At 37.4% G+C, this 19814-nt stretch overlaps 1 protein-coding gene across 2 annotated transcripts in view; it reads left to right on the top strand.

Moving 5' to 3' along the window:
- The window catches only part of LOC139943834 (AP-4 complex accessory subunit tepsin-like), a 226851-nt gene that overhangs the window by 60396 nt on the left and 146641 nt on the right, over positions 1-19814 (top strand). The window contains exons 3-5 of one of the 2 annotated variants that reach the window (XM_071940667.1): positions 7890-7972; positions 18196-18343; positions 18513-18657. The gene's annotated coding sequence lies outside the window, so the exon portion shown is untranslated. The remainder of the gene's footprint in view (positions 1-7889; positions 7973-18195; positions 18344-18512; positions 18658-19814) is intronic. The other variant, XM_071940668.1, reaches the window with a different exon arrangement.

Here is a 19814-nt window from a genome sequence, read left to right as displayed (position 1 = left end):
ACTTCATAAATGCAAACAAATTAATGCTATACAATGCCTTCCTTCAACAACAATTATTCCCCAATGAAAGAGAAAACCCCCTTTTCCAAATTAACTCGATTACAAAACATGCCGGTGGACCTAATTTTATAATCAAATTAACAAACGTCCTCACTCCTGTTTCGTGTTAAGGGATTGTATTGCGCCTCTTCAAACACAATGTATATCCAAGGCCTATACATGAAAGCCTAACTTTAAATCTATAATCTCAAATATGTATTTGCTTTTACCCTTAGGCCTACATCGACGTGTTTAAAGGCAGTGGACACTATTGGTAATTACTCAAAATAAAAATTGGCATAAAACCTCACTTTGTACAGAGTAATGGGGAGAGGTTGGTATGTATAAAACATTGTGAGGAACGGCTCCCTCTGTAGTGGAGTAGTTTTCGAGAAAGAAGTAATTTTCCATGAACTTGATTTCGAGACCTCAAGTTTTTTAGAATTTGAAGTCTCGAAATCAAGCATCTGAAAGCACACAACTTTGTGTGACAAGGGCGTTTTTTCTTTCATTATTATCTCACAACTTTGACAACCAATTGAGCTCAAATTTTCACAGGTTTGTTATTTTATGCATATGTTGAGATATACAAAGTGAGAAGACTGGTCTTTGACAATTACCAATAGTGTCCAGTATCTTTAAACACTGTGTAGACTCAGAATTTTCCCGAGTTCTGTGAAAACAATCACAGGCATTATTACTCGGGTGGGATTCGAACCCCTGACCTTTGCCAATCTAGAGAAGATGTCTCACCAATTAGACCACCAAGTAGCTAGAGGTAGTTCGAATCCTGTTTTAGCAATGGGTACTGCAACGATGTTGAATTGACATCTGGGATAAAGAATACATGTTTGGTTTACCCATACACCGATGTGTGTTAGTACTGTATACTCACCTACCCGAGTTCTGTGAACAAAACATCACAAGCATATTACTCAGGTGGGATTCGAACCCACGAATTTTGTCAATCTAGAGCAAGGTATTACCACCTGATGGGCAACCGAGATTGCCCGGTAGCTAGAGGCAGTTCGAATTCTTTGAGATAGCAGGTACTACATAGAACCCATACACCGATGTATGTAAGCACTGTATAATATCTAGAGCAGATGTCTCAGGCAACTTTGTTTAGCCCGGAAGCTAGATGCAGTTCGAATACTATGTTTTAGGAGCAGGCACCGCAAAGGTTTAATAGATGTTGAATTTACATTGGAATTAATTTGATTTTATCCTCACACTAATATGTGTTAGCACTCAGTACTTTCCCGAGTTCTGTTGAAACATTTCCACGGCAGTTCGGGTTGGATTCGAACTCATTAGCTTTGTCAATCTAGAGCAGCTGTCGTACAACTAGACCACCGAGATTGCCCGGTAGCTATAAATGTAGCCTTTAGTCAAGGCGCACGCGGCACACCGGAGAGCACGCACAGTCCCAAAAATGTAACGCACGAAAAAAGACTATCACCGCGAGCGGCGTGCTATCCGATGTGCCGCGTGCGCCTTGACTAAAGGCTACTATAGATGCAGTTCGAATCCTATATTTTAGCAGCGGGAATGTAATAGACCTACATGCAATAACACATTGCTAATAAACAGTACATGTAAAGTGCCATCGCTCAATGTAAAAATGCAGTTAATCTTTCTATTTGTTAAAGCCCATAAGATTCGCAACTTAGACGCCATTCTATACACAGCTGTTTTGAAAACATTGATTCCAGTTGATCAAATGACAACATAGTGAAGGCTGGCTGTGTTTTTAGAGTCTCCAAGTGGTTCTTATTTGTTTTCACCTACGTACACTGTATGTGACTAGTACATGGTTAACATCATGTACAACATGTACACAGTGATCGTCGTTGACTCCAAGTATTATTGATACAGCTGTAGCGGCAACATCTAAAACATCTAAAGTCGAGGGACTTCCGAAACAGCGTCAACGAAATCTATGCCGTCGATTTTTGACACCTTGATGAAACAAAATCAACATTAACATTAGAGTGAGTTAAATCCGTCATCAAATCGGTGTGACTTTAAGTTAGGTATTTAGTTATAGACGACTATTTTAAAGATTATTTGGGGATCAATAATATTTCAGAATATACAAATATATTAATATCATATAAACGGTTTAGTTATGAATTAGAAAACCAGCCAAAGGTCGTCACTATTCGAATTTACATATTATGCCTAGTGAAGAATTTCAAAATTGCGACAGATATTAGTTTATACCAGTATTTCTCAAAGGCTAAACATTAAAGGAATGTTATGGAATTGTGAAGATCACAGATTTAAATAAAACGTACACGGTCTAAAGATGATGATAGTAGAAAATATCCCTTGAAATATTTCTGTCTGAAATTTCATATTTGATGAGAAATAAATGATCTAATTTCGCGTTTGGAGTTTATCGCTCAGTTAGCGTTTTATTCATTTTTGCTTTGCCATCGATGCAATGCAAAATTTGTAATCGGTTTTTACCTATTCTCTCGTGACCCAGATGGCCTATCGATCTCAAACTTCTACAGGTTTGTCAGTTTATGTATATGGTGGATTACATAAAGTGCTTTACACTGCCAGCAAAACCAACTCTGTATAATGTTCCTTTAAACAAACAAGAAATAAACAACTCAGAATTTAAGAAATCATCAAAACAAATAAATATAAATAAATTCAACATCTACATCAGCAAAAAAATGAAAACAAATCTTAAAAAGAAGACAACAATAAGTTGTGCCACAAGAAGTTGTTGACAAATCCCAGAGAAACCTGACAATTTTCAATCATGATTTTGTAAGATATTTTTGTGCGACCAGTTTTTAAAATATACAATTTTTTTTTTGAGATTCAGCCCAAAGCAGAGCGCTCTATCACACCGTTCTTCTGCCCTACTTTCCAAATTTCCTCAGGGCGTTCTACAATTCTCTGTACCTCGCTAACTTCTTGGCCCTTCCAGTGACGTCTTAAATCAACAATTCCTCAAAATTAGGTCATTTTGTGAATGTTTGTTCCTGCTTTGCTCAAGCAAATATGAAGGAGAAGCAAAAGCTTCCTCATATTTCATCACCGGGTTGGTAACGAGTTTTTCGCAACCTCGGGGGGGGGGGGGGGGCTAGTTTGATTTAACTGTATATATATATATTTCGATCAGACATAGGATTTCCTCGGTATTGTTTGCATTTACAGTGTATAACACCTGCATTAGAAACTGGGTTGAGTACCAGTACACGCAGTTTTTACCAGTGTGGGTTATGGTTTAGGATTCATAGCTCCCCGAAATTAACGCCTTGGGTGGGACGCACTCGAACGTGTGGAGTAAATAATATTGGTAACATACACAAGAGCAACGCTGGATTGCAGATTTGCAATGGGAATAACATAGAAACTGAAGAGAATCAAAGGGTTCTAAAAGCAATTTTTTCTCATTGAAAGGTTGGCCGGCAAGTTATGACATTAATTTTGACAGATAGAACTTGTTTTTACATAGTTTGGGTGGAACTCAAACAGTTTAAAATAAGAAACCCACATGTTAGATGATACTCAAATCAATACCCAAGATAACGATTTTTTATGGCTCTACTGGCTGGAGTACTGATGTGATCAGAGGGTAACAGAAAGAGACAGAAACAAACCAAAGTTATGACGTAATATACCTGGTTTTTACCCATACACCGATGTGTGTTACCACTGTATACTCAGTACTTTCCCGAGTCCATGTTACTCGGGTGGGATTCGAACCCATGCACGACCCTTGCAATTCTAGAGCAGTGTCTTGCCAACTAGACTACCAAGCTTGCCCGGTGGCTAGAGGCAGTTCGAATCATATGTTACGGCAGCGGGTACCGCAATGTTTAGCTGCGTTTAGTATGACCAAGAGTCTGTGTCAAAGATACAAAGAAATGGGTCGCAATGAAGCAGATTTAGAGATCAAAATCTTATTTTTTAAAACTATTTCCGGGTCGATCTGACTAACAGTTTTGTGGGGTGTCCTGGGACCCGAAATTTAGGTCAATTTTTTAAGTTGTTCGAGTGGAGAATCGGGCTAGAAATCGGTTGAATGTATTTCGTCCTCGGCCACATCAGAATCCAATTTGGGTCATCAGACCAACGCACTTGTTTACGTCATGTCTTAAGATTTGGAAAAAAAATTGCTGTACTTGTAGGTCCTAATGAACTTTTAGCCCTATCCCATCAACCATGTGGTCATGGCTGAAACAAAAGAAATCTGTAATTTTTTTGCATAAAATACCACCATTTTGTTAAAAATTGTATTGGAATGGCCCAGTTGGAAAAAAAATACCAAACAAAAAGTCAGAAAATACAGAATAAATAATTACAATAAGTCTAAGTTCCTTCACAATCTTGTTTATTAAAAATTTCGCTCACATCCAAAAGGCATACAATCTTTAAATAACTAAGAAAAAGGGAGCCCAATTTAAATATTTTCAGAATAAATAACCATGTGGCGTGCATGGCAACGGCATTTTTACTGCTAGTTTCTGGAGCTATAAACATGATTTATAATGTCTGTATATTGAATTGAGGATCAAATAAAGGCTTGGTTGCCAGGGTTGTACAGCAACGTTGGGAAAAACCAATTACTAGGAAATATCGCAAAAGAAGAAGATTGTTCATAACCGGAAATATAAATGCATGCTTTACTGCCAGCATATACAACAATGAACAACTGCTTTTATGAGAAAGCTTCAAGCAGTATATAATTAGCACACTAATTAGTTTGTAATAATACCGTTGATCTACTTTTAACATATTTTTTAATTGGATTTCCAGAGTCATTCATTTTCAAATGACGTTAGACAAAAAGAGTCAATTGACATTGCACTAATGAGTTTTAAATAAATGCACATAAATCAAACAGAAATGAAAGAGAATTATGTCAGTGCAATGCTGTATTAGATAAAATGTAACAGGTGTAGGATTTCTGAGGATTTGACTTCTTTCTCTTTGTTTGTCAAGGCCGGTATCACGTTGCATAATGGATGTGTCCATAAGGGAGAGAGTTAATTAACACTAAAAACCACTGGCCAGAAAGTTTATGAAGGAGATAATTTTAACGATTTTGTTTTGATGTTTAGCCGAGGAGGGAACTAAATAAATGTCATGTAACTTGGATGTAATTGAGTGACTGAATAAAGGTTGACAAGACATGAATGGAAAGTGTCGTGGCCGAGCGGTTAAGATCACCGAATTCAAACTCTAGTGTTTCTGATCAGCAGAGTGTGGGTTCGAATCCCCAGCCGTGACACTTGTGTCCTTAAAGCAAGAAACTTGACCATTGCTTCGTCCTTCGGATGGGACGTAAAGCCGTTGGTCCAATGTGTTAAATAACGCATGTAAAAAAAAACCAGTGCACTTATCGAAAAGAGAAGGTGTTCGCCCCGGTGTTCCTTGCTGTGGCTGCTTAATGCGCCGTAGCACCTTGTAAACCCTTATAAGTTGCTAACTAATTGGGTCTCAAAATTCATCACTGCAATAACCTATCTTTTTGAAAGTTTGTATATACTCAGCGCCTTGAGTACCTTGTTTGGTAGATACGTGCGCTATATAAGACTTCGATATTGTTATTATTATTATTATTATTATTATTATTATTATTACTATTACTATTACTATTACTATTACTATTACTATTACTATTACTATTACTATTACTGTTACTGTTACTGTTACTGTTACTGTTACTGTTACTGTTACTGTTACTGTTACTGTTACTGTTACTGTTACTGTTACTGTTACTGTTACTGTTACTGTTACTGTTACTGTTACTGTTACTGTTACTGTTACTGTTACTGTTACTGTTACTGTTACTGTAACTGTAACTGTAACTGTAACTGTTACTGTTACTGTTACTGTTACTGTTACTGTTACTGTTACTGTTACTGTTACTGTTACTGTTACTGTTACTGTTACTGTTACTGTTACTGTTACTGTTACTGTTACTGTTACTGTAACTGTTACTGTTACTGTTACTGTTACTGTTACTGTTACTGTTACTGTTACTGTTACTGTTACTGTTACTGTTACTGTTACTGTTACTGTTACTGTTACTGTTACTGTTACTGTTACTGTTACTGTTACTGTTACTGTTACTGTTACTGTTACTGTTACTGTTACTGTTACTGTTACTGTTACTGTTACTGTTACTGTTACTGTTACTGTTACTGTTACTGTTACTGTTACTGTTACTGTTACTGTTACTGTTACTGTTACTGTTACTGTTACTGTTACTGTTACTGTTACTGTTACTGTTACTGTTACTGTTACTGTTACTGTTACTGTTACTGTTACTGTTACTGTTACTGTTACTGTTACTGTTACTGTTACTGTTACTGTTACTGTTACTGTTACTGTTACTGTTACTGTTACTGTTACTGTTACTGTTACTGTTACTGTTACTGTTACTGTTACTGTTACTGTTACTGTTACTGTTACTGTTACTGTTACTGTTACTGTTACTGTTACTGTTACTGTTACTGTTACTGTTACTGTTACTGTTACTGTTACTGTTACTGTTACTGTTACTGTTACTGTTACTGTTACTACTACTACTACTACTACTACTACTACTACTACTACTACTACTACTACTACTACTACTACTACTATTACTACTATTATTACTATTATTATTATTATTATTATTATTATTATTATTATTATTATTATTATTATTATTATTATTATTATTATTATTATTATTATTATTATTATTATTATTATTATTATTATTATTATTATTATTATTATTATTATTATTATTATTATTATTATTATTATTATTATTATTATTATTATTATTATTATTATTATTATTATTATTATTATTATTATTATTATTATTATTATTATTATTATTATTATTATTATTATTATTATTATTACTATTATTATTATTATTATTATTATTATTATTATTATTATTATTATTATTATTATTATTATTATTATTATTATTATTATTATTAATGAAACATAGAATAAGCAAGACAGTTCTTTAAGAACAAACTCAACCTGGCAAGTAGATGCTCACTTGGTGCTACTGCAAACCAAATATTGTATGAATGAAAAACTTTACTATTTTACGAAGTCACCACTTTTTTAATCACTTAGTACCTAATGACGGCAGTCCTAATTTTCCAATTTAAAATTTAATGTAAAAAAAGCTATTTTGTACAGAACTATTCAAAGGCAAAATTCTCTTTGTTTTTTGGAACCGTTCGATTGTTCTAATCCTATACAAACACAAATAGACATTACAATTAAACGAACCTGCCAAATTTTATTTTTTAACAAGTTGGTTGCGTTTTTGAGAAATCGCCGAAAATCCTGAGATGTAATGTCCACACAGGATGAATAATACACAATGAGAAACGTATCACACAGAAACGTTACTCAGGTTCAAATTTTCCTGAGATAAAGATTATTTTTATTTTTCCAAAACCGAATTACTTCGAAGTGAAATGATTCTTGGAATACATTTATCGAAAGCTGCAAAGAATTTTTCTCCTTGACTTAACTTCTAAGATTGATAACCCAATGCATAACTCCCCTATAAAAATATGAATCAGTTTACATATTATTGTAATATTTCCTAGATCGGGTTGGTTTTGATGAACGTTATGGTAAACGCTTCCAGATGATTAAATTTTTCCTAGATTTGCCGGGAAAAAAATCTTAAAATAGTAAACAACTCTTTAGAATTAGTTGCTTTCTTTGCACTGAACCAATCAGCGTATAAAGTGCAGTCATAAGCAAACGACATGGAATGTTTCGACTGGCATTTCACATTTATAAGAAAAACTAAATCATGTTACTGTACGGTATATTTTTCTTAGGAGATGGCGACATAACTTGAATACCTCTTCCATCGTTTGTCAGTTTTTCTGGATGTAGCTCAGTCAACATTTTCCTGTCTCAGGTGAAAGTGATTATTGAGTCTTGTCCTGCTTAATGGGGTTTTGGGTACTCTCCTTACGACGTTAAATTTAAATGGTTTTAAGTTAAAGGGTCTATGTAACTTTTTTCGGAAAAAAACACAATGTCCACAGATTTACACTCAACTTACACAGTTTGAAGATAATGATAGTAGAAAGCTTCCCTGAAAATATTACGTGCTGAGGTGTTTTTTGGGGAAATGAGTAAAGCAATGTCATGAAAATAATTTTCGTCTCATGAGACGAAAATCATTTTAATCATTTACAAACGTATTTTCATGACATTGTTTTACTCATTCCTCAAAAACTACAGAACCTAAGTAAGTATTATTTGAAGGGAAGTTTTCCACTATCATTATCTTCAAACCCTGTAAGTTTAATGTAAATCTATTGACAATTTGAAAAGGTACCCAAATCCTTTAACGATGGTAGAAAGCTCCCCTTAAAATATTACTAGCTAAGGTGCTGTAGTTTTTTAAATGAGTAAAACAATGCCACGAAATATAGCATGCACAGATGTGTAAAACGTATTGACAAGTGCTTTTACACGATTCTCCTGCAAACATCGCTCCACAAAATATTTTGTGTACAAAGTCTATGGGAAAATCCAGAGACAGTAGAAAGAACAAAAGATGTCCCCAGGGATGTATATTGAGAATGAGTGTACAACAATGGGATTTTAAAAAAATGCATACAAAGGGTCAATTGAAATTATATGTTGATTTGTATTCAATGCTTTGTGGAAAGTCTTTGAGATTTGGATCTACTAACAATAAAAGCCCAACCATAAATATATAGTCTTAGCCCTGAAGCAATGTAGCCACAATAATTGTATCTAAATCGGGCTATATAAGTACGAGGTTGTAGCTACATTTAAGTCTGGGGTGCATTTCGAAACAAGGTTGTGGCTACATGTATGAACGGTTGAGACTTTATTTAAGGCTGAATCAACTTGACGTCTCTTGCAACATGCCCAAACGTTTTACCTGAACGTTGCACAAACCTAATTCCGTCTACATTAAGTTACATGGTGATGCTGTACTGAAGTCTGTAATAACTGTACAAGTACAACTACAAGGTTTTAAGCTACGTTTAGTCAGAGGGTCCGGGCTTTATTAAATTGGTAATTGTCAAAGACCAGTCTTCTCACTCGTGTATCTCATCATATGCATGAAATAACAAACCTGTGAAAATTTGAGCTTTCAGTTTTGTGCTTTCAGATGCTTGATTTCGAGACTTCAAAATTCTAAATCTGAGGTCTCGAAATCAAATTCGTGGAAAACTACTTCTTTCTTGAAAGCTACGTAACTTCAGAGGGAGCCGTTTCTCACAATGTTTTATACTATCAACCTCTCCCCATTACCAAGTAAGGTTTTATGCCAATAATTATTTTGAGTAATTACCAATAGTGTCCACTGCCTTTAAGGCCGAGATAATTTAAGGTTTTTGGCTTCATGGCTAAATCTTGTGCCTAAATGTAGCCCAACCTGAATCTGGTTATATTTAGTTTCCGGGCTGGTGCTGCATTGAAGTCTTGTTTTCCGCTAAGGTTGTATGTAGCTATATTCATAAGCACGGACGAGATACATTTGGGTATCCAGTGGCTAAATGCCTGCCAGATATATATCCAGATATATATCTATCTGACTAAACACCTAGCCCTGGCGGCCTTACCTTTTCGTATTATACTACAGTGTAAGGCCGCCAGGGCTAGGCATTTAGCCAGATATACATGTATTTAGGTAGCCATATATAGGACTCTTTCGCTGTACACGGATACACTGTGTACAGAGAAAAAGTCCTATATAGGGCAAGCTAAATACCCAAATCGTGTACCTAAACGTTATCTGAACATACCTCTGGGACCACTAATGTAGGGTTGAGGTGTAGATTAACTGTTGAGGCTACCTTGATACAGATCTGGCTACATAGGGTGTTTAGGTACATGTCTGGTTACATACCCTAAATGTGTACCCAAACGGAACCTAAACCAAATTGGGGGTACATTCAGGGTTGAGGTTTAGGTTCAATAATGCGAGACTTCGATATCAGTTAGGGGAGGTACATGTGGTCTCTGGCTACATACCCCAATCGAGTACCTAAACAAAGTCTGAACCTGAATAGGGGTACATTTAAGCATCTCTGGCTACATTGATTAATTTACGTGTGTTGGGAGTCGTTCTTCTACCTTGTCTTTAATCTAGCAAATGTCAAACGAGCCGACGGAATTGTCTTTCACAGAACATTTCTTGCCTGATTGTAATGCACAGAGTTAATTTGTAGTATTAAAAAGGGTTGGGCGATCTGATTTTTTCTTCTACAAATTCTGAGGAAAAGTACAAAAGGGAATGCGGATGTACGCTTTATTTCGATTTCGGTTTCCCTCAGGGGAAATTAGTTTTCGTTGGCTGAAGGAATATCAATCCATTTGAGGATCCTCTTTTGTACTGTCTCTGGCAGATCTCACACACCATTGTATTTTTTGTTAACAAATATAATTTTGTTATTTCTCGACCTGTTGAATGCAATGTTGAATGCTATTATAAGTTTGTCACAGTTAAAGGCAAAGTATACCTTTGGTTTTTTTGTAGCCGGTCTCTTGTATTAATCCTATAATAAAGCTAAGCTGTGAATATTTCGCCATAAGTCTGGAGCGGTTATGTCCACGCAGGAAAAATAAACCATGTTTGGATGCACAATATGAGAAACGTCCTGACAGTAACGTATTTCAGATTTGTTTTTGAATTTGAACAGTTGGCACAGGCCCTGGCATAGTCTTCAGGCTGTCACTAATTTAAAGGAAAGTTACAGAATTGGTAAGAAACAATAACCATGAAGATCACAGATTTACAAAACTTATACATTGTACACAGTCTAATGATGAAGACAGTAGAAAACATTCCTAGAAATGTTTCTGTCTAAAAATTTCAAATTTGATGAGAATAACAAAATATTATTTCGCGTTTTGAGTTAATCGCTCAGTGAGCGTGTTATTCATTTTTGTTTTGGCATCGATGCAATGCAAAACTTGTTATGTTTTTCACTGTTCTCTCGTGTCCCAGATGGCCGATCGATCTCAAACTTCTACAGGTTTGTCAGTTCATGTATATGGAGGATTACATGAAGTGCTTACACTACCAGCAACTGTTTTGCTAGCGAAACCAATTCTGTAATGTTTCTTTAAAGTTTGAGTGACCATGCAAGGTCGCTTACCCGCTGTATTTGTTACAACATCGACTAGTCCGCTGTTGTAAGGGAATTCCTCCGTGGACCCGTGCACAAAAACATTAGTCTTTTGTGTTGTAATAATTTTTGTTTGACAAAAATAGTTAATGGCCTGACATTTCGTCCCTTATAGCAGGGTCATCTGGAAGGCGTAATATGTTTGTTTGACACATCTAATCCCACTCATGCAAGATATATTATGACCTTGTCCCTGAAATGGTGAAATACACTTTCTATACCATTTACTACGTTACTTGAGAGGGAGCCGTCTCTCAAAATGGGTTATATTATCAACAGCTCTCCGTTGGTCGTTAACAAGTAAGTTTTTATGCTAACAACCTTATACTTCAATAGGAGATATTGTTAATGCTAACTGTGACTCACTGTCTGGTCTGTATTGATCTGATTGTAACTGACCGACTGAATGATACACTGGCACTGACTGACTGAAAGGGTAAACACTAGTTGCTTGTTTGTGTGTACGTTCAACCCACGCTCTGACCAATTGGTCTGTACAGCTCGGTTTTCCTGTTTATTGCCTGCCCGATTTACAAGGTCTATAGTGGTGGGCGTTGGGTGGACTTAGTGAGACGGGAACTGACTTTATTCGCCTATTTGAGAGGTTAAACTGATAATCTGAAGGCATTCATTACTCTTGTTTTAATGTATTTTGTATTGGAATCGGGGTTGATTTCCATATTTGTCCTCTATGTGAAAGGTCGTTTACCGTAATCACCCTATTATAGTATCCAGTTACACCTCGCTGTATTAATAATCCACTTTAAACCATCACACTTGACTTTTAAAATTGCAATTTTTGCCAGGGAGGCCTACGGTGTAATTTCTTGAAGCAAGGCCCATCCAATTTTAAATCTTCACTGAGTGCTGTTTAGTTTATAAACAAGGTCACATGGGCTGTACAATTTATGATGACATAACTAAAGGTTTCAAAAATGAACCTTGAATCCTAGAGCTTGTTGCCTGGGCCCAATTTCATAGAGCTGCTAAGCACACAAATTTGCTTAGCATGAAATTTTTGCCTTGATGAAAACAGGATCACCAACCAAATTCACACATGATTTTCAGGGATAGGCAAACAACAGCTGAATACTAGTAACAAGCAATATGCAACAAACTGAAATTTGGTTGGTAATCCTGTTTTAATCAAGGACGAAATTTCATGCTAAGCACATTTTCATGCTTAGCAGCTCTATGAAATTGGCCCCTGGTCTACCTGTAATATACAGTAAAAGAAGTTTACATTCATAACAAGGCACAATGTCATGGCTCTGCATGCTTACTGCAGACTTTGCACCTACGATAACCATATACTTGAAGATTTAATTTCAACAATCACATGATGGGTGAATGCCGACAATAACTGACAATTTTGCAACACTGCCCATGCATGATCTTTAAACTTGTTAGAGAACTTTTTGTGGGTTTACAATTTCGGCGTTCTTTATGGTACCCCCTAGATGCCCCCTTCATATTTGCCCCTGTAATCACCCCGGGGACAACATACCCGGGAGGCAGGGACCCTCAACGGGAGCCTCAAATTCCCGCCAAATGAAAGCGTATGAAAGGGTCAAGTAGTCCGGACTCTTACCACGATATAGAAACCAATGAAGTTCTCATGGCGACTGCCAAGAAAATGTTTTGACTTTTTTACAAACCAAAAGGACAATGATATAAATGGCAACAAATTGTAAATGGCCTGACGTTTCGACCCTTTAAAGGGAGGGTACACGTTTGGTAATTGTCGAAGACCAGTCTTCTCACTTGGTGTATCCCATCATAACCATAAAATAACATGCCTGTGAAAATTTGGCTCAATTGGTCATCGAAGTAAGTTGCGAGAAAATGATGAAAGAAAAAACACCCTTGTTGGAGGAATGTGTGTGCTTTCAGATAAGAATAAAAGACTTCTAGCTAGAAGTCTTTTATTACTTAAGTGAGAAATTACCACTTTCTCAAAATCTATGCTACTTCAGATGGAGTCGTTTCTCACAATGTTTTATATTATCAACAGCTCTCCAATGCTCGTTACCAAGTAAGTTTTAAGTTAATATTTGTTTTGAGTAATTACCAAACGTGTACCTTCCCTTTAACCCATTTTCAGTTTCAGTTATGGTGGACACACAGGGCCTAATATAGCGCACTGTTTGGGTAAACTTTTCTAAATAAACCCAAACCAACAACAGTGCACCCTTATCTACGATACCTCTAAAATGTTTCTGGAGTTTTTCTCGAAAGCTAAATTACACCACAACAAATGAACAGGTCATTTAAGTAGGTCGATCTTCTCAACTGCATGCGTAGTTGAAAGCACGATCAGAAACTTGTTAAATGCAACCAAACTGTCGATTCGACAGTTTTGGTTTAACAGACAAAATTAAACACAGTGTTGAAATGCGTTACATATCCAATTATTGTGAAACTCTGGCAAGATGTACTGAGGGGTAATGGTCTTTTAATCTGTAATCGAGCGTTTTGACAACGTTCTATATATACAATGTACAACATTACTATAGGATTTTGCCCCTCGCTTCGCAATGACGTCAGCAAAACGTGGAGGGTTTATATTTAGGTCTTGAGGCTAATCTCACGTATGAGAATATTCGGTACAAAGTTGATGAGCAAGCATTTCATTCAACGCCTCTACCCGATATTTTCAATGTTCACAGACAGTTTCTTTTTTGTGGTAATACTTGAGGCTATGGTTAAACATAGGCCTACTAAGTAAGTAAGGTTTACGTTAGCACCATCTCTTTTGTGAGAAATGGTGGCTTTGAGTAAAGCCGGTTTCTGCTCGATGTTACGATCAGTGTACTCTGACCGTGGAGAATTATTTAATGTCGTTGTTTTCCTCAAAGTTATTCCGTAAGAATTACTTTGTTCTCCCTCTGCCCATCATTAGTTTGTCTTTCCCCGACCTGCTGTGATCAAACCAGACCCTTCTATCTCTCTTTTTTTGTATCCTCTTCTTTGATAATCATCTATATAATGTCAACTTGACTGCTGTTACAACAATATACCTGTGTTTGTAGCCATTTAGCCTTCAACAAATACACTGCATGGGTCGAATGGTCAGATCACTTACTTTTGTTTTTGTGTTGACACGGATCGATCATGAATTAGGCACCTCCGTTATGTCTTTGTCCCGCTTGCCCCCACGCCACCCCCACTCCCTCGGGTTTCTTCGAATAAAATGTGATCATCTCGACTATACATCAAGTGGAAATATTGTTTCTGGAGGATTGGTACAACCATGAGCTGTGAATTTTCAGACTAACTTTTATTTCCAATTTTACCAATCCTATGGTTTGAGCTTGGAAATTAACATACATATCTCCTGTATGGCAATCATGTGGTAAGGGGCCAGTTCGGGTGTCTGTTTGGACTCTCCATCCCAGGCACTAGTAGAAACTTAATTAATATCAAAGTACAGACAAGCCTAAGCTAATAACCTCGACCGTGTGATTGACAAAGTCAAACTTGAACATATGGTGCGGGTTTCTTACGGGTAAACCACGTGCTCCGAATATATCAGCGTGTGATAAGAAAGTAAAGATCGCACCAAATGATACTGCCACAGAACCAAGTAAATACATAAATTACAAGTGAAGATTTGATATGCATACTGTTCATGGTAATCTCTGTCAAGATCTATTGTACTTTTCCTATAGTTTCATGCCCCACCGAAAGGTCAGAGCAATTTCTGGTATCACGTTTTACAAATAATTTACCATAGATACACTTGTCAAGAACAAAGTGCCGCCCTGCATAAATTTACTCTACATCTTTCGGGACAATATAAGCCAGTTCAATGGCAAAAAACTTAACAGGCAAGCTGTAGGTTTCTTTCAACCTAAACTTCTCCAGAATTTAATACCAGGTCGGATTCGAGATTCCGCAATAGACTGTACAAATCTCGCGCAAGTCTCGTGCACATCTCGCGTGTATTGGAACCTCAGTGCGCATGTTGATTTCCTTGATACTTACAGCAACGTCGCTGGAGTCACATACAAATGTTTTCAAATTGGTGAGACTTTTCCAATCTAGTGCCATAATGCGAGACACTGATCTCATTATTCATTCCAATTTCCTGAAAACAAGGTTCTTGTTTTAAACCCTGTCGTGAAGCCGGTCTTTTTAAAGAACAATAAACCGGTTCAAGACGATGATACTATTACACCATGTTTCAGTGATTGCGTTTATTGGCAACCAATACCACCTGATCCAAAGACTGGTCCCAATACTGGTCCCCTGTCTTTATCCGCAAGGTTACAGACAGGGACATACACTAGTCTTATGGACACAATGATTTCATCGGGCGGGCTGTGACGTAAGGTTTCCATAGCTGTCTGATTGGTCCAACGAGATGATTGTCAACTTCACTTTCGTTTGTCTGCATGCCTCGTGCGAAAGTTTTGTAGTACCTTTTGCATGTAATGTGTTTGTGTATGTAAACAATCATGTTCGTAGGAATTGACTGCGAATCGCATTTTGAAATGAATACGAGGGCAAATCGTGCGAATCCAGACGTACGCCCGAAGCTGGTATCTGGTGTAATTCACGAGCCTCAAGGTGTGACGTCAGACGTTCAGGCTACCTGATTCCAGACAACGGTGTATTTTCTTTCAAAACAAATTAGTTATTCTCTTACCAACCAAACTCACGCTCCCTTAAAGGCCCTCGACACATTTGGTAATTGTCAAAGACCAGTCTTCTCACTTGGTGTATCTAAAAAAAACCTGAGAACAGTTGAGCTCAAAGGGTCGTCGAAGTTGCGAGAAAATAAAGAAAGAAAAAACACCTCGTCAAATAAAGTTGTGTGCTTTCTGATGCTTGATTTTGAGACCTCAAATTCTTAATCCGTGGTGTCTACATCAAAATCGCGGAAAACTACTTCTTTCTCAAAAGCTACGTCCCTCAGAGGGAACCGTTTCTCTAGCCTTGCTCAAGGCAGTCGAATTATTCACTCCGAAAAAAGACCGCCGCTGTATAAAAACCCACCCGTATTCACTGTGCGTAAAACCCACCCGTATTCACTGTGCGTAACATCGCACGACACGATGCCCCCGTACACTATCCGCATGCGGAGGCCGTCAGGCCGACAGCCTTGTAGGATCTGCGTTGAAGCCACTGACCTCATTACTATAATAAGCGAAGAGTTCCCACGGTCAGCTCATTACCATAATGCCCGCGAAAGACGAGACATGTTTACCTCACACACCACCACCACGGACGCATGATAGGGTCCAAAGGTCGTGATAAGGGAAGTGCGTGATTGGACGTCAAAATGAATAATTCATTTGCCTCACATCCCGTGTTGTCTGATAGGTCTGACGAACGATGTAGATATTCATGAGCTGCAAACTAGCATATCCTAGAGCCCCCCCCCCCCAATTTCGTCCACTATTGGAATTTTTTCAATACAACACATTAAAACGGGAAGATACAGACCCGACAAGGCTGTCGGCCTGACGGCCTCCGCATGCGGTTAGTGGTGTACGAGTGCGATGGCTTGTGTGAACAGTATTCGTGCGATGTGACAGTGTGTATACGGGTGGGTCATTCGGTGTGATCGCACACACCATGCACAGGGTATACGGCGGGTGGGTTTACAGCTGCGTCTTTTCGGAGCGAATAATGCGACTGCCTTGAGCAAGGCTACCGTTTCTCACAATGCTTTATACTATCAACCTCTCCCTATTTCTTGTTACCAAGGAAGGTTAAATGCTAATAACTATTTTGAGTAATTACCATTAGTGTCCACTGCCTTTAACATTCCCAACCCCACTCTTACTGTCTATTGCTTTCCTCTGTTTATCAGTCGATAGTACTGCGCTCGTATTCTCCAGTTTCTATGGCAATACGAGGCTAGAAAAAAATGGTTCAGAACGTCACAGATTGCAATAAAAAGGATCATAAACCAGTCTGTAACGGGAGAATGTTGTCAAAATGAGAGCCCACTGTTTTGCCGACTACATCGTAATAATAGCGAAGGTCATTTCATTTTAGGCAATTTACAGACAACACAGCTCCCACACAATCTCCCCTTTTCACGGTAGCAGCAAAATGAATGTATTTTACGTTGCAAGCACGATAAACCGTTGGTTTTTGGAGCCGTTTGACTGTTTTAATCCTATTATATTAAACGTTATTTCAATTCTAGTAGGAGATATGCACTAAACCTATACATTTTAAAATTGAATTGCATGGTTGCGATTTTGAGATCATCATCGGAAATCCGGAGCGTGTATTTCCACGCAGGAAGAATAATCCCTATTTCGTTACTGAGAGTAACGCTTCTCAGATTCAAATTTCAGGGCATAAAATTCGCACAACAACAGTACTAGGAGATGAAATGTTTTTCAAAATTATTTATACTATCGAAAGCTTTTGTGTTAAGGCTTCGTAACAAAAATGTGTATTACCAAACGTATACTTTGCCTGCAAGTGTTTCTGTGCAAGCATTGCAGTTGGTTCCCCCCAAGTTGTCGTGTGTCGCAAGACATCTACTCTTGATGAGTCAGAATGTACAAGTTTCATGACAAATTAGACTAGGCATTAGTCTCTTGCGAGTTCGAACATTGGCGTCAGTTGGGTACATCAATGTATTTAGGACTCAAAGGTTCTCAACACGTTTAATACCTGCGACACTTTTGCATATAGTCTACCTTTTGGTGCTCAACCTAGAAGCTCTGATTCGATGAAGCTTTCCAAACGACGAATTCCCTTCAGAATTTCAATAGTGAAATGACTTCTTAATGAACCTACAAAGCTTAAAAGTGGTAGGACTCTTCATTGTATAGTTAGAAAGCTTTGTGACACCTTGTTGGCTTTTAATTTGAAGCTCAAATGATTTTACAATTTTTGAATCCATTTGCCACGGGTACCTAGCTGACTATAGGCGTGAACTGGTTCATTAGATGTGACTCATTTTACGAACTTTATATGTGCTTCTTTATTGTAGCGATATTCCATGGCTCCACGGTCTGTTAGTCGTGTGTACTCATGGATGGGAGATCAATCACGAAAGGGAAATTGAATCGACGAAGGTGTGTCAACTGTTAACTCCAAAGCGGCAGTTGGGGATCAAAGATTGATGGAACTTGATATTTGTATGTATTTTTAGTTTTAATATTTCGAATAATCTTGTTGTTACCCTTCCCCAAAGATATGTAGACGGAATAAAATTAATAAAATAACTTGATTTTTAATGGCATTTCTTTTGACGGTGTATACAATTATTGCAAATGGGTATAAATCGAGACTTGCAATTACTCGTAGGTGGTGAGGCGTTGTTAAGAAGTCGGAGATCACATCACACCGATGAGCGTAAAATCCGTTCCGCATTGATGAATACAAGGGCGACGGGACACGCCTGAGTGAACACATAGCATCAATCTTAAAGGAGTCTTAATACAAGAAAACTGTAAGTCAAACCCAACTCCTTGTTTAGAATATAAGTTAATGATGCAACGACGGGCTAAATTCTTATTAAAAGAAGGATATAAAGCCGTGAAATCTTCATATCCTCCCTTCTACAGAGCACCATTGAAAGACCTAAATTTCATCAACCAATAAATTAGTCTACTCCAGACATTTTTAAGACTTACCTGGCATTGAATTTGCAGTCAATGAGGATCGATGGCGCCGTCAAGGCCAAACTCGAATGATCTTGGTAGAGTATTGTTGCTATTGCACGTATAGCTGGAGCGTGTTCCTGTTTCTATGTCTTAAAGACAGTGGACACTATTGGTAATTGTCAAAGACTAGCCTTCACAGTTGGTGTATCTCAACATATTGGTGTATCTCAACATATGCATAAAATAACAAACCTGTGAAAACTTGAGCTCAATCGGTCATCGAAGTTGCGAGATAATAAGGAAAGAAAAAAAACCCCTTGCAACACGAAGTTGTGTGCGTTCAGATGGTTGATTTCGAGACCTCAAGTTCTAAACTTGAGGTCTCAAAATCAAATTCGTTGATTATGACTTGTTTCTCGAAAACTACATTACTTCAGAGGGAGCCGTTTCTCACAATGTTTTATACCATCAACCTGTCCCCACTACTCGTCTCAAAGAAAGGTTTTATGCCAATAATTATTTTGAGTAACTACCAATAGTGTCCACTGCCTTTAAGTCTGGACTCGACAGTACATCCATTCATTCTGTATTGACATACAGTTTAATATAGAACTAATCTATATCTCAAAAATCAAGAGTTTTGCCTTTAAAGGTGCGCATAGCATTTGAAAATGTAAATTATATCTTGTAACAACTTTCCTGGCTTTTTAGTTACTGGTCCTTGAAAATAATTACCAGTTGTTTCGGAATGGTTGAGTTCGACCTCGATTAAGTTGTGTTGTAGATTATCGTAGCTTAGAAATACGCAAATACAAGACAACTTGGCGATTCATCAAGGTTGTTTCTTGCTTAGGTGTTCTTGTTAGGTGTTACATTTGCACGAGGGACTGTTGCCAGTCGAAATAACTGCTGATTTAAAAAGTCACTGCGAAAAGTCACATTCAAAAAGACAAATTAATTTACATGGATTAATAGGGGGTTGTGTCATCATGATCAAGCAATG

Source organism: Asterias amurensis, chromosome 11, assembly GCF_032118995.1.
Source record: "Asterias amurensis chromosome 11, ASM3211899v1".
NCBI classification, from domain to species: domain Eukaryota; kingdom Metazoa; phylum Echinodermata; class Asteroidea; order Forcipulatida; family Asteriidae; genus Asterias; species Asterias amurensis.
Note: the sequence above shows the minus strand (reverse complement) of the source record. Positions and strands in the feature narration are given on the sequence as shown.